Genomic DNA, 12,708 nt, shown 5'->3' with positions numbered 1-12,708 from the left:
TCTATCTATCTATCTATGACAGGGGTAAGCAACCTTTTTGAGCCGGGGGCCGGGTTGCTGTCCCTCCGACAACTCGGGGGGCCGAAGCGGGGGGTGGAGCTTCCACCCTCTGGGAGCGGGGCTGCATGCCGGGGGCGGAGCTTCCATTTAAGCCCCGCAGGGAGGAGGAGGCATGTGCCCGCCCTCTCCTCCTCGATCCCTTTCTGGCCAAACACCCCCAACCTGCATTCCAAAACACACACAACAGCACATTTGTGCATTTCACATGGATTTACTTAACGTGGCCTCTTGCATATTTCAGAGGCTTATTCCATAACCAAACCCCTTGGGTTTAACACTTAGCATGGTTTAACATGGCTATGCATATTGAACATGTCAAGGTGGTTTCACCGTTCTTGCACCAAGTGTACTTCTCAGAAGTGTGTACTTGGTCAAAGGACTTTGGTTTTTCTTCACTGCACATGAGTTTGTAAAAATCACAGCAATTTACATTGGCCATGCTTCAGAGGCTTTCTGATATCAATATCACCATTAAAGAACCAAAAACACACAGAAAAGGCACTTTGGAAAGTCACACTCTCTTGGCTTCAGAAACAGTGCCTGCATGCCTCTGAAGCTGACTCTATCATCATCATCATCACCACCACCACCACCACCACCACACTATCATTGTCAAAGCAAGGGAGACTTGTTAGCATTAAAAGCACAGAAAATAAAATTTAAAAAAACCTTGAGGCCTCTGGCCACTCACCACCTCCTCCTCCTCCTGCTCCTCCTGCTGCCCCCACCTCCTTTTCTTCCTCTTCCTCCTTCTGCTGCCTCCTCCTCCTCTTCCTCCCTTCTCTTCCTCCTTCTGATGCCCCCACCTCCTTTTCTTCCTCCTCCTCCTCCTGCTGCTCACACCTCCTCTTCCTCCTTCTGCTGCCCCCACCTCCTTTTCTTCCTCCTCCTCCTCCTGCTGCCCACACCTCCTCTTCCTCCTTCTGATGCCCCCACCTCCTTTTCTTCCTCCTCCTCCTTCTGCTGCCCACACCTCCTCTTCCTCCTGCTGCTGCCCCCACCTCCTCCTCTTCCTCCTTCTGCTGCCCCCACCTCCTCTTCCTTCTTCTCTTCCCCCCTCCTCCTCTTCTTCCTCCTGCTCTTCCTTTTTTTCCTCCTCCCTCCTCCTCTTCCTCCTCCTCTTCCTCTTCTTCTTCCTCCTCCTCCTCCCCCCTCCTCCATTCGCCGCGCAGCCTGGGGGCAGGTGGAGGAGGCAGAGGAGAAGGAGGTGGGCGGCGCGGGGAGGCAAGGAGGGCAGTGCGGGGCCGCACGGGAAGGCAGGGAGGGCAGCGCGGGGCCCCACGGGGAGGCAGGGAGGGCGGCACTGGGCCCCGGGGGGGCAGGGAGGGCGGTGCGGGGCTTCCCCCTTTGCCTCCTCTTCCTTCTCCTCCCCTTCCTGTGCGGCCTGGGGGCAGGGCGGAGGAGGCAGAGGAGAAGGAGGTGGATGGCACTGGGAGGCAGGGAGGGCGGCGTGGGGCTTCCCCCTTTCTCTCCTCTGCCCCAGGCCATGCGGCCCTCCTCTTCCTCCCCTGCGTGGAGGAGGAGGAGGAGGAGGGCCGCGTGGCCTGGGGAGGAGGAGGTGGATGAGGCAGTGGCAGCGGTAGGACCGGGCTGGGGCCGGTCCTGCTGCCTCCGCGGGCCGCATCAGGCCCGCAGGCCGGGGGTTGCTGACCCCTGATCTAAGAGATTTCTGTTTCACCCGCAATACACAAGAGCTCCCAAGGCAATGAATAAACAAAAGCAATTAAAACAGTAAAAGATAAAAGATTTTGAAAACACATTAAAAACTTTAAGAAAAAAACTTTTTAAAGCAAATAATAATAATAATAATAATAATAATAATTTGTTTTATTTATATACCGCTATTCCAAAGATCATAGCGGTGAACAGCAAGTAAGCTAATTAGCAAGTAAGCTAATTTGCCCCCAACAGTCTGGGTACTCATTTTAGCGACCTCGGAAGGATGCAAGCCTGAGTCGAGCTTGGGCCCTTTTGCTGGTCTTGAACTCGCAACCTTGTGGTTTCGAGTGAATGGCTGCAGTACAGGCATTTAACCACTGCGCCACCACTGTTGGTGGCCTGCCAGAAATGTATAAGAAAAGCAGCAAGTCATTATTAGATAAAGATTTCCACACTTGTGGTACTGCTACAGAGAAATCCCTGTGTGTTCATACCAACCTAAATTGAAAAGGTGTTTGGACACACAACAGGACCTCCTCTGAAGATCTCAAATGCCTGATAGGTTTGTATGGGAGGAGGAAATCTTTCACATATCCTGGCCCCAAGCCATTTAAAGCTTTGTAGGTCAATATCAGCAACCTGAATTGAGCTCAGAAGCAAATTTAAAACCAGTACTATTCTTTTGTTGATTTAACATTTTAATTTGATTTTATTGCATGCTGCCCTAAGATCTTTGGATGGGAAAGGGAAGGAATGTAAATATTTCAGTAAATAAATAAATAAATAAATCTGTATTTGAACTAAATTAATAGTAGAAAGCCTATCATGGATAATTAAAGGTTATAATCCTGCCATTTCTTAAACATCCTATCAAAATTAATACTGAATGTCATTTAAGAAATTACTCAACTGTAGTTATTCATGTCTAGCTTGGCGATAAGTCAGGGTGGGCAACACACAGCCACTACATGTGATAACAGCATCATTGATTTTTAACAAACCACACCATTAACATTTGGTAGCAAAAAAATAAAGCCTCCTCAAAGCATGCAGGAAACACTAACTTTAAGGATAATTTTGGCACGTTGCTACCCAAATTCAGTTTTTCTGGTTCTACTGAAATTTGGAAGCAACACGAACAGACCTTCAAATTTAATTAATTAGAGATTTGTTGGTTGGCTTCAGACTTTGTTGAACACTAGATAGAACTCATGAAATGGCGATAGAGCCAATAGGAAGGAAACCCTTCTTTCCTTACCAGTTTTCCTCTTCTAATATAAAACAAATAACATTTGGCTGGTTAATGAAAGAGAGAAGAACACTGTTTCCTAAAAGATGAAACAAAATCTGAAACATTATCGTAAGTCACCAGTGAGCAGTGAATAAAATTTTGTGTCTCTTCTTTTCCCCATGGAGTGTCAGCTTGGAAGTAATACAAGTAATATATAGACCAATAACAACATTACTTTTCATATATAATGTACAATATTTACTCATTCTTTCTAAGACATTGATGGAGGGGACATTTTGGAGGAAAGTCTAACTATTTTCCTAGTTTTTAAATTATATTTTTGTAATGTAAAAACAAAACAAAACAAAAACAAATCAGTATATTATTAAAATAGCTTAAAACAACATTTTTTTCCAGAAAAAAGCAATGGCAAAAATGCAATTTAAAAAAATGTTCCAAGCTCAGTGGAGATTCAAATGCTCTCTCTGTGTTGTGTGCCTTGAAGTCATTTCTGTCTTATGGCGACCCTAAGGTGAACCCATCATTTGGTTTTCTTGGCAAGACTTGTTCAGAGGAAATATATAGGATAGAAAGAAGGACTAGGCTTAGATACGAACACTTATCTAAGATTATGTCCCGTTACAGACCGCCCCTTAGAGGCGGCCTGTAGGCGCAACTTTCCCCGCCGGATCGGGGCCTCAGCGGCCAGAGTGGCAGCCGCTGAGGCCCCGATCCGCCGCTTTCCAGGCTGCGGAGAAGCGGCAAAAGGCCCCTTCCCCGCAGCCTGTAAAGGGGTGTCCTTGGGGCGGTGGGGAGAAGGAGAAAGGGGCCGTCTGAAGGCTGCGCCCAGCGAACCAAACCAGGAAGGAGCCCTAGGCGCCCAGCCGCGACCCCAATACATCACAACCGCGCCGCCTTGTTTGGAGGTGGCGCGGCCGTGACGAATCAACGGCGGTGGCCGCGTGGAATGGCCACTGCCATTTTGTGCGCACCGTCCCGCCTTAACCCTAGTACGCGCTGTGCGCGTACTTTTTAGCCCGTGTGTAATGGGCCTATATTTTCAAAATACATTTCTTGAAATTGACATGTATAAAACGTACATTTGTGTGTAGCTTAAAGCAGTAAAATCTTCTGACTATTGAATGATAGATGGTGAATATTTATTTTTACAACCTTAGAGTGTGAAACTAGAATTCTACATGTACTACATAATTATGTAACTACCTTAGTTGCTGAACTAAGTAGTGTCTCCTGGCCCGGCCTTCCCAAAAACTTTATTTTACAATACAAAAAAAAAGTGTGACCAAAGATCTGCTTTTGATTGCTGCACTCTCCCTGGCAGGCAGGAAGGGGGCGGGATTGTCATCCATCTGCATCCAAATCACCAGCAGAATGGATCTCTCCATGCAACTGATGCCTGATATAATATGTTTGGGGAGACAGGTACAATCATGGTAATAGTGCCACAATAATGACAAAGTTGGGACCATGAATATGGCTCCATCATGAATGCCTAACTCCAGGTTACGTATCAGTACATCTGATCCTGAACTCCACTCCACTCTAACTACAACAGCATCAAGTGTAGTGCTTTCCAACAAAAATTTAGAAGCTAGAGTTAGTGGTTTACATTTTTCTGAGGGTACGATTGTTTCCAACACATCAGAGGTGGATGAGGCACTCAAGGCTGATGGTCCATACACAGACACCAAAGGTGAGCAGTTATAAATAATGCCAACATGCATTTGTAGATAACTGATAACCAGACAGTCACTGCCACCTCGATCGAGTGGGGCTGAAGCCCCGTGCGGCACAGCTGCAGCCTGAAGTCCAATCCTTTCCCGGCCTCCCGGCCAATCAGGAAGGCCACCGGCCGGAAGAAGGGGCAGGGTTTCTGGACGCAAAGCCTGCTGGGGCTTGTAGCCAGCCGGAAGTCCCATCCCTTCCTGGCCTCCCAGCCAATCAGGGAGGCCACTGGCTGGAAGAAGGAATGGGGCTTCTGGCAGCAAAGCCCACTGGGGCTTGTAGGCAGCCGGAAGACCCACCCCTTCCCAGGAAGGGAAACACTAGTGTATACTAAAATATGTTCTAATTTGGTTCCAAAATTGCCCAAAGAGGATTATCTGAATGAGGTTGTGCTTCCCAGTGTAAGACTGGAAAATTAAACCAAACTTCTGAAAATGACATTTGCATTATTTTCAAGTGAAAACATGAGCTGGAAAAGACCCCCATATAAATTTCCTAAAAACACCATTGATTTTCTAAAAGGAAACCTGAGAAATATACAATGAAATACCTGGAAGAACATACAATATCTGTGGTAGACTAATCATCAAGTATATTAATCTTACCATAAATACTTAATCTGTGTGAATCATTCAAATCCGCAGCTATTACAGAAAGCAATGCAAATGAATATAGTGCAATCATCTGAAAACTATCCCAAGGAATCAATATGCCTCAATACCTAAACAGCTTCTAGACACTAGTTGGGAAACAACCCAGAAGCAGTATTACCATTAGGCACAGCCTCAGATTTAGACCAATGAATAGAATAGCCAAAAAGGGCACCAGAACTATTGATTAATTTTCTCAACTCTGCTGCACATACACATAATCACTGGCTATATAAGCAGCTTGGAAACCAAAACTGTGATACTCCAAAGAGAAGGGACAATGCTTAAGGACCAAAAAGCCTATGGCTGAAATTAAGTGGTTTGAAACTGACTTTTGTCAAGATCTCACAACAGTCTTCCTGTTAATAGATATGACAATTAATGTTCACGTGCTAAATACAATAGATGCAATAGGAAGTGAAGATTTTCCTGACAACATGAAGTACTGAGATGAAACAAAAAGTCAATTGTACACTTGAAAGTGATGTCAGTTGTGAACAATACTGCGAAGCCTAGCAGGGCAAGATTTGACAAGGCAGCTATGATTCTTGTAAGGGCAGGGATGCAGGACTTGATTCCACCCACTTAGCCATCTGCTTATAATCAAACAACATACTGAAAAACACACAAATTCAGGGCTGCCTAGAATAGGGATGTGAAATGATATGTGAATGTGAAATTCCATTTTAAGCCATCAGCTACCTTGTTTAGTGTAATGTGCTGTACATCCAAAAATAACTTTGCATGGGAAGATGAGGCAGCAGATATAAACTGTACAATATGAAATAGTGTGCACTTGCACAAAATACAGTCTAATAAGATTTGAAGCCATAATTTAATCAACTGAAGTTCAGTGACAGATTAATATTTAAGAACATTAATATTGGAGGCGAGGAAATGTTTAAAATATATTTTAAACTTTTATACAAACACAACAGGCTGCTAAGTATATTGAGCAGCATACACACACCAACCTACATGTGTAAAAATGTAGCATTGCATAATTGTCACTTGCTATTTGATGTTCTTTTCTTGTCTGTTTTATTGAATCATTTCCTGTATTGCTATGTATTTTATATGTATTATCTTACTAGACAGGCCCCTTCCCCACCACCACTCCCTTCTCCTTTTGTGTCGTGTCTTTTTAGATTGTAAGCCTGAGGGCAGGGAACCGTCCAATTAAAAAGATTGTATGTACAGCGCTGTGTAAATTTACAGCGCTTTATAAATAAAGGTTAATAATAATAATAATAAATGTGGATACTTAAACAGACCACCTTACATCATGCAGGAGTGAAGAAACTATGCAAACTGCCCTGGGCTTTAACAAAAGTCAGCACCAAAACAATACATGAAAGGGTTGCTTGTTAATTGTTAATAGTTGAGTATATCGACTATAACTTGGAAATTTCACCTTTTACGTGACTACTCTCAATCCTACTTCATCCTACCCCAATCCTGGCACACATGCCAACCATCATGAAATGGTGGTAGAATTCAAAGGCAACACCATGTTAGTCTGGAAAATCAGTATGCAAAGTGATCCTGTAGTACCTTTGAGACTAACTGAAAAAAAAGAAGTTGGTAGCATGAGAAGTAGGCTCAAGTCTACAAAAGCTCGTGCTACCAACTTCTTTCCTTCAGTTAATTTTGAAGCTGCTACAAGATCCCTTTCCATACTGAAAAGGATGATTCTAGGGACTGTCATCCAAAAAGCAACTTCTCCAAATTCTCATTTAGCCACTCTTTTCTGGTTAAATAATATCCCCCCCCCCCCAAATTTATAAATAGATTTTCTGTACTTCCCCATGCTTTCTCTTTCTCCCTTGCCCACCATGACTTCTATGTTGAAACACAACAGGTTAGTTACAAAATAATATATCAGCTTTTCACCTTCTTAAGCATCCTTGAAAAACATCCTTCTCTTATAAAGCCAGCTGCTGTATAAAAGCAACCCAAAATTCCTGCAGAGGCTTAGATAAAAGGGAAAAGCTTCCATAGTAATTTAGATGTAGATCCCAGACTCCCTAGCTTTAAAGATTCATTATTAATGTCAAAGCCAGCCATAAAGCAAATGAGGTTTATTTTTAGCTCCTGCTGCTCTACAAACTTCCTGCACATTTTGTTATGTAACTGGGACCACTTTACATCTGTACCACCCCCAACAATAGTATTTCATTTGTCTTTCACTATGGTTAGCCCCAGCACAGTTGATGTTTCCATAGCTACCCCTGAAATGTTCCCTCTCCCACCCACTCCCATAACAATGGACATGAACAAATAAATGGGATGCAGGGAATGAGATAAAATGAAGTTTTAGTAAATGTTTAGTGTGGTAAATCCAGTTGAACCTATAAAATATACTTCACAATAAGACTCAATTCTGACAGAAGCAAACATGACTAGGTAGTTGAGAAGCTTCAAATGAGAGAATACCTGAATTACAGACATCTATACATGAGTAATTATATGCAAACATTTAAAATGAGTTTTAACAAATGATCTCCAGTCCCAAATCACATTTACTTCAATTTCACACAGTTCAGGGTATGCTTCTCGGTGTAGTAAGCATGATCTTTACATTAATCTATTCTTCCCAAGTAGCATGCTCTTCAAAACTCCTGGATTTGAGCAAAGTATAGCAACAATAACCTAAACACAGCTGTTATTTCCATCTAGTGTAGGATAACTGAATCATTGGGAATATTTAAGCCATCCTCGCTTTAGGAGTAACAACTGTACTTAGGCCAAAGCATCTAAAGCAGATTTTCTAGGTGCAAATAATGCACTGCATATTGGAATGACCAGGTGGAAAGGCGCTATCTTCCACGTATTATCACAAGGAGTATTATGCTTATAAAAATTAATCCTACCTAGCATATGCAGGTATACATAGCCTTTATGTAATTAGGTGGCACATGGAAATTGACTATTGACCATGATAATCAAGCAGAAAACAGTTTCTGCAATACTCATGCAGGGAGGGCAATGAGGATAGAACATCTGTTTCTGAAATTAGCTTGGACTGTCAAAAACCAAAGAGCAATGAAATGAGACACAGCTCTGAGATTACCATACACTGTACTATTATGCTGCAAAGTGTTGTATGTTCTGGAAACTGTGTAGAACAAGCATTATATTAGATTTCTTTCATTTTTAGAAAGCCGAGTAACTATCTTGAATGGTCATGCATGCAAAATAGTACAAAAATGTTGCATGTCCTGCCTAAGGTCAGAAAAGAAGAAGCTACTGTATATACTCGGCTATTAGTCAACCTTATGTATAAGTCGAGGGCAGGGTTTGGGGCCAAAATGGTGGATTTTGATATGACCTGTGGATAGGTCAAGAGTAAAACTTAGAGGCAGGTAACGACGGATGTAAAGGATGAAGCAAAGGAAAACGATGCCAAAGAACTTACAAACTTCCAGCAAACGTAACTAAAGGCTGGACGGATGAGAGAGTAGAGAGTCAGTGCTTCCAAGACAGATTAAATTCTTTGTTGTTCACCATATACATATAAAATACTGTACAGTACTTACACTGACCCTGGATTAGTCGACTCAGGCTCTTTGGGTCAATTTTTAAGCTAAATATCTAGACTTGTACATGAGTATATACAGTATGTATCCTTGGTGCTTTAAACAATTTAGGTGGGATGTATTAAAATGCAAAGTGAAACAAAACTACTTAATCACTTATCATGCTAAACTACAAGAGAGAACTTTACTGCATTGGCCCTTGAACGGGCCGGTAGCATTCAAAAAGGGAATGTTCTGGGGACACTCGGCGGCGGGGAACGGGTTTTACTGCACAGTGAGAACGCTGCCGCTGCACACCCCCATCCTGTTCTGGATGTGTTCCCCAGGGGTCGATTTCTGGGAACACTTCTCAAGCGTTCCCAAAAATCGCCCCCTTTGGGACGCATCTGGAATGGGATGGGGATGCTTGGCGGCGGTGGCAGTGTTCCTGCTGTGCGATAAAATCCGTTCCCCACTGCCAAGCGTCCCCAGAACGTTCCCTTTTGGAACGCTACAGACCCGTTCCAGGACCAATGCAGTAAAGTTCAGAGGCTCTGTTAGATAAAAGGAAAAACTGGCATCATGTTATGTGGGCCTTCGGTGTTTATCAGTTGTCTGTCTTCTCTGTAGCATGAAGAAGTCTAACACATAACCCCAGTGGAAAATTGGACAAAATTTAATCTTCACTACAACATCTGTGTTAGTGCTATAAATGACCTTAGGAGTCCAAAGTTTAAATAACTCAAAGCAATAAATGTGAAGAATCAACACAACAATACAATTTTAGGCTGCATCAATAAAAGTATAGTGTCTAGATCAAGAGAAGTAATTGTGCCATTATATTCTGCTCTGGTCAGGCCCCACCTGGAATATTGTGTCCAATTCTGGGCACCACAATTCAAAAAGGACATTGAGAAACTGGAGCGTGTCCAAAGGAGGGCGACTAAAATGGTGAAAGGTTTGGAAACCTTGCCCTATGAGGAGCGACTCAGAGAGCTGGGGATGTTTAGCCTGGAGAAGAGAAGATTAAGAGGTGATATGATAGCCCTGTTTAAATATGTGAAAGGATGTCATATTGAGGAGGGAGCAAGCTTCTTTTCTGCTGCTCCAGAGAACAGGACCCGGAACAATGGATGCAAGCTACATGAAAAGAGATTCCACCTGAACATTAGGAGGAACTTCCTGACAGTAAGGGCTGTTCGACAGTGGAACACACTCCCTCGGAGTGTAGTGGAGTCTTCTTCCTTGGAGGTCTTTAAACAGAGGCTGGATGGCCATCTGTTGGGGATGCTTTGATTTGGATTTCCTGCATGGCAGGGAGTTGGACTGGATGGCCCTTGCGGTCTCTTCCAACTCTATGATTCTATGATTCTATGAATTATATAGTTTGTATTTCCACAGAAAAATAAAGATGAAAAAGAGAAAAAGAAAACTAGCCTATTTGTGTTAAAAGGAAAGAAAGACTCCTGAGTTAAGAACTGATTTTCACTTCATTCCCTTTTAAGCAGAAGAGGATTTACAAGATTAAATCATGTTCAAAGCTAGTTAGGACAGCATTAATGTTTCCTAGAGATTGCATTTAAAAAGCAAATTCAAGCCAATTTCATCACAGTAATTCTTATTGTTCACCACTGGAATGCAGATAGACATCATGTTATTACAGACTAGTTTTAAACTCTAGTCATTTTCATGGAAATCAAGTCAGCTACTACTGAGCACTAAGTGTGCAATCAGCTTCTTTAAAAGCTACTAAACCATAAAAAGCAATAATCCTCTCAGCCATAAGGATGATCCAGCATGAAGCTATAAGGGTCCACTATAGAAACCTTTATAAAAACTGTACATTAGCTTTCTGATGGATATCTGTGGGAAAGATATGTACAATTTAAACATCAGACAGTTTATGTGTTTCTAAAATTTATACATTGTGTGATAAACTAAGAACGTCAAGTGGTTTATGTTAAAATACACATTATTCAGAAATCTATCTAGCCCCACATGAGTCTTCTTGTGAAGTACTTAGTGTGCTGTCAGCCACATGGTGGGTAGTAATGTTGGGTAAAGTCCTCTGCAGGTGGTAACTAAAACAAAACAGAATTACCACTCTAGGAATGCTGTCACGGGGAAAAGGCTAATTGGACTACAAGTCCTCAAATCTCCCAGGCAGAAATGTCTAGCCAATGCTGGCTAGGGATTCTGGGGGTTGTAATCCAAAACATAATTCCTCCATGCTCTGCGGAATACACACTTTTCCAGTGAGATTTTGTCTGCTTTTTTTTATAAAAACCTATAAATCAGTATGGGTTGTGAGATCTTTAGGGAAACCCCTTCTCTCAGTCCTGACACCATCCCAGGTACATCTGGTAGGAACATGGGAGAAGTATAGTGGTCTTGGAACAAAACCCAGCAGATACCAAGTGCCCACTATACTTCTTGTTTTTCAATGGATATGTTTTTAAAACTCCTTATAATTTTATTGATAGTTTAACTGTATTTAAACTTTTATGTAGCTTTAGTGATGTGAACTTGTATCTATGAACTTTATTGCATATTGTTATGATAATGTTCAGTAATCCTATCCATTCTTATATAGAGTGATGACATCACGGCATCGCGCCCCAGCTAAAGAAATGTGCATGTGCCATAAAAGTATGATATGAGAACGCACTCAGCAAAAGCACCCATTCAAAGGGGGTGCTGTGCAATATAATATGTTCCCGATATGTTATCATCCCGTTATTACTTCTCTAATGCAATGAGTCCTGTTCCCAGATCATTCTGCCACAGAACGTTTTCAAAACTCAATGGGAACGTTACAGGTTCTGATGCAATAAAGTTCTGTATTTCTTTTAAATTTTATAAGCTACCTTGAAGCAGCGTGGTGTAATAGTTTGAGTGTTGGACTATGACTCTGGAGACCAGGTTTTGATTCCCCCTCTCACCCATGAAACCCACTGGGAGGCCTTGGGCAAGTCACATCTTCTCAGCCTCAGGGGAAGGCAATGGCAAACCTCCTCTAAACAAATCTTGCCAAGAAAACACCATGACTTGAAGGTACACAACAACAACAAAGCTACCTTAAAGCCCTAGAATTGAAAAAAAAAGGTCAGGATATAAATAAATAAATGTTTTCTTGCTGAGCACTCTTCTTTTGGCTATTGGACAGAGGGCAGATGAAAGGTAATAAGAACTAACAAGAGGCTGCAGAAAACAAGACAAGAAGCAGAATACTACCAGAAATTCAAAGGAAGGGCAACATCTGAAAGTTTCTCAGCCACCCTGAGTCTTGGTTTGGGGGAAAACTGGATATAAATAGTGTTGGTGGTAATGGTGATAGTGGTAGAGTGATGATGATGATGATGGACTTGTAAAAGACAGCTGTATTACAACAGCTGCCCTTTACACACAAAGGATTATACAAGGTTTAGATGACTGGACTACTGGAAAGGAATATATAAACAAACAAATAATATAAACATAAACATACAGGATGTATATGTATGTACACACACACACGCATACACGCACGCACACACACACACACAGAGGTTGAGTTTACTTTATCTGGAATTCCAAAATGCAAATACTCCAAAAATCAACCCTTTTTTGATGGGTGGCTGAGATAGTGATACCTTTGCTTTACAATGGTACACACTCTTTGTTTCATGCACAAAATTATGGAAAATATTAAATAAATTTACATTCAAGCTATGTGTATAAGGCATACATGACACATACATTAATTTTGTGTTAGATTGGGTCCCATCCCCCAAGATATTTCATTATGGATGCATAAACAAATAGAGGTATTCCAAAATAAAATTTAAAAATCCCAAATCCAAAG

At 42.1% G+C, this 12,708-nt stretch overlaps 1 protein-coding gene across 1 annotated transcript in view; it reads right to left on the bottom strand.

Moving 5' to 3' along the window:
* The window catches only part of ARHGEF10 (Rho guanine nucleotide exchange factor 10), a 144,794-nt gene that overhangs the window by 48,347 nt on the left and 83,739 nt on the right, over positions 1-12,708 (bottom strand). The window lies entirely within an intron of this gene.

Source organism: Sceloporus undulatus, chromosome 1, assembly GCF_019175285.1.
Source record: "Sceloporus undulatus isolate JIND9_A2432 ecotype Alabama chromosome 1, SceUnd_v1.1, whole genome shotgun sequence".
NCBI classification, from domain to species: Eukaryota; Metazoa; Chordata; class Lepidosauria; order Squamata; family Phrynosomatidae; genus Sceloporus; species Sceloporus undulatus.
The sequence above is the reverse complement of the archived record's forward strand: the minus strand, read 5'-3'. Positions and strand labels throughout refer to the sequence as shown.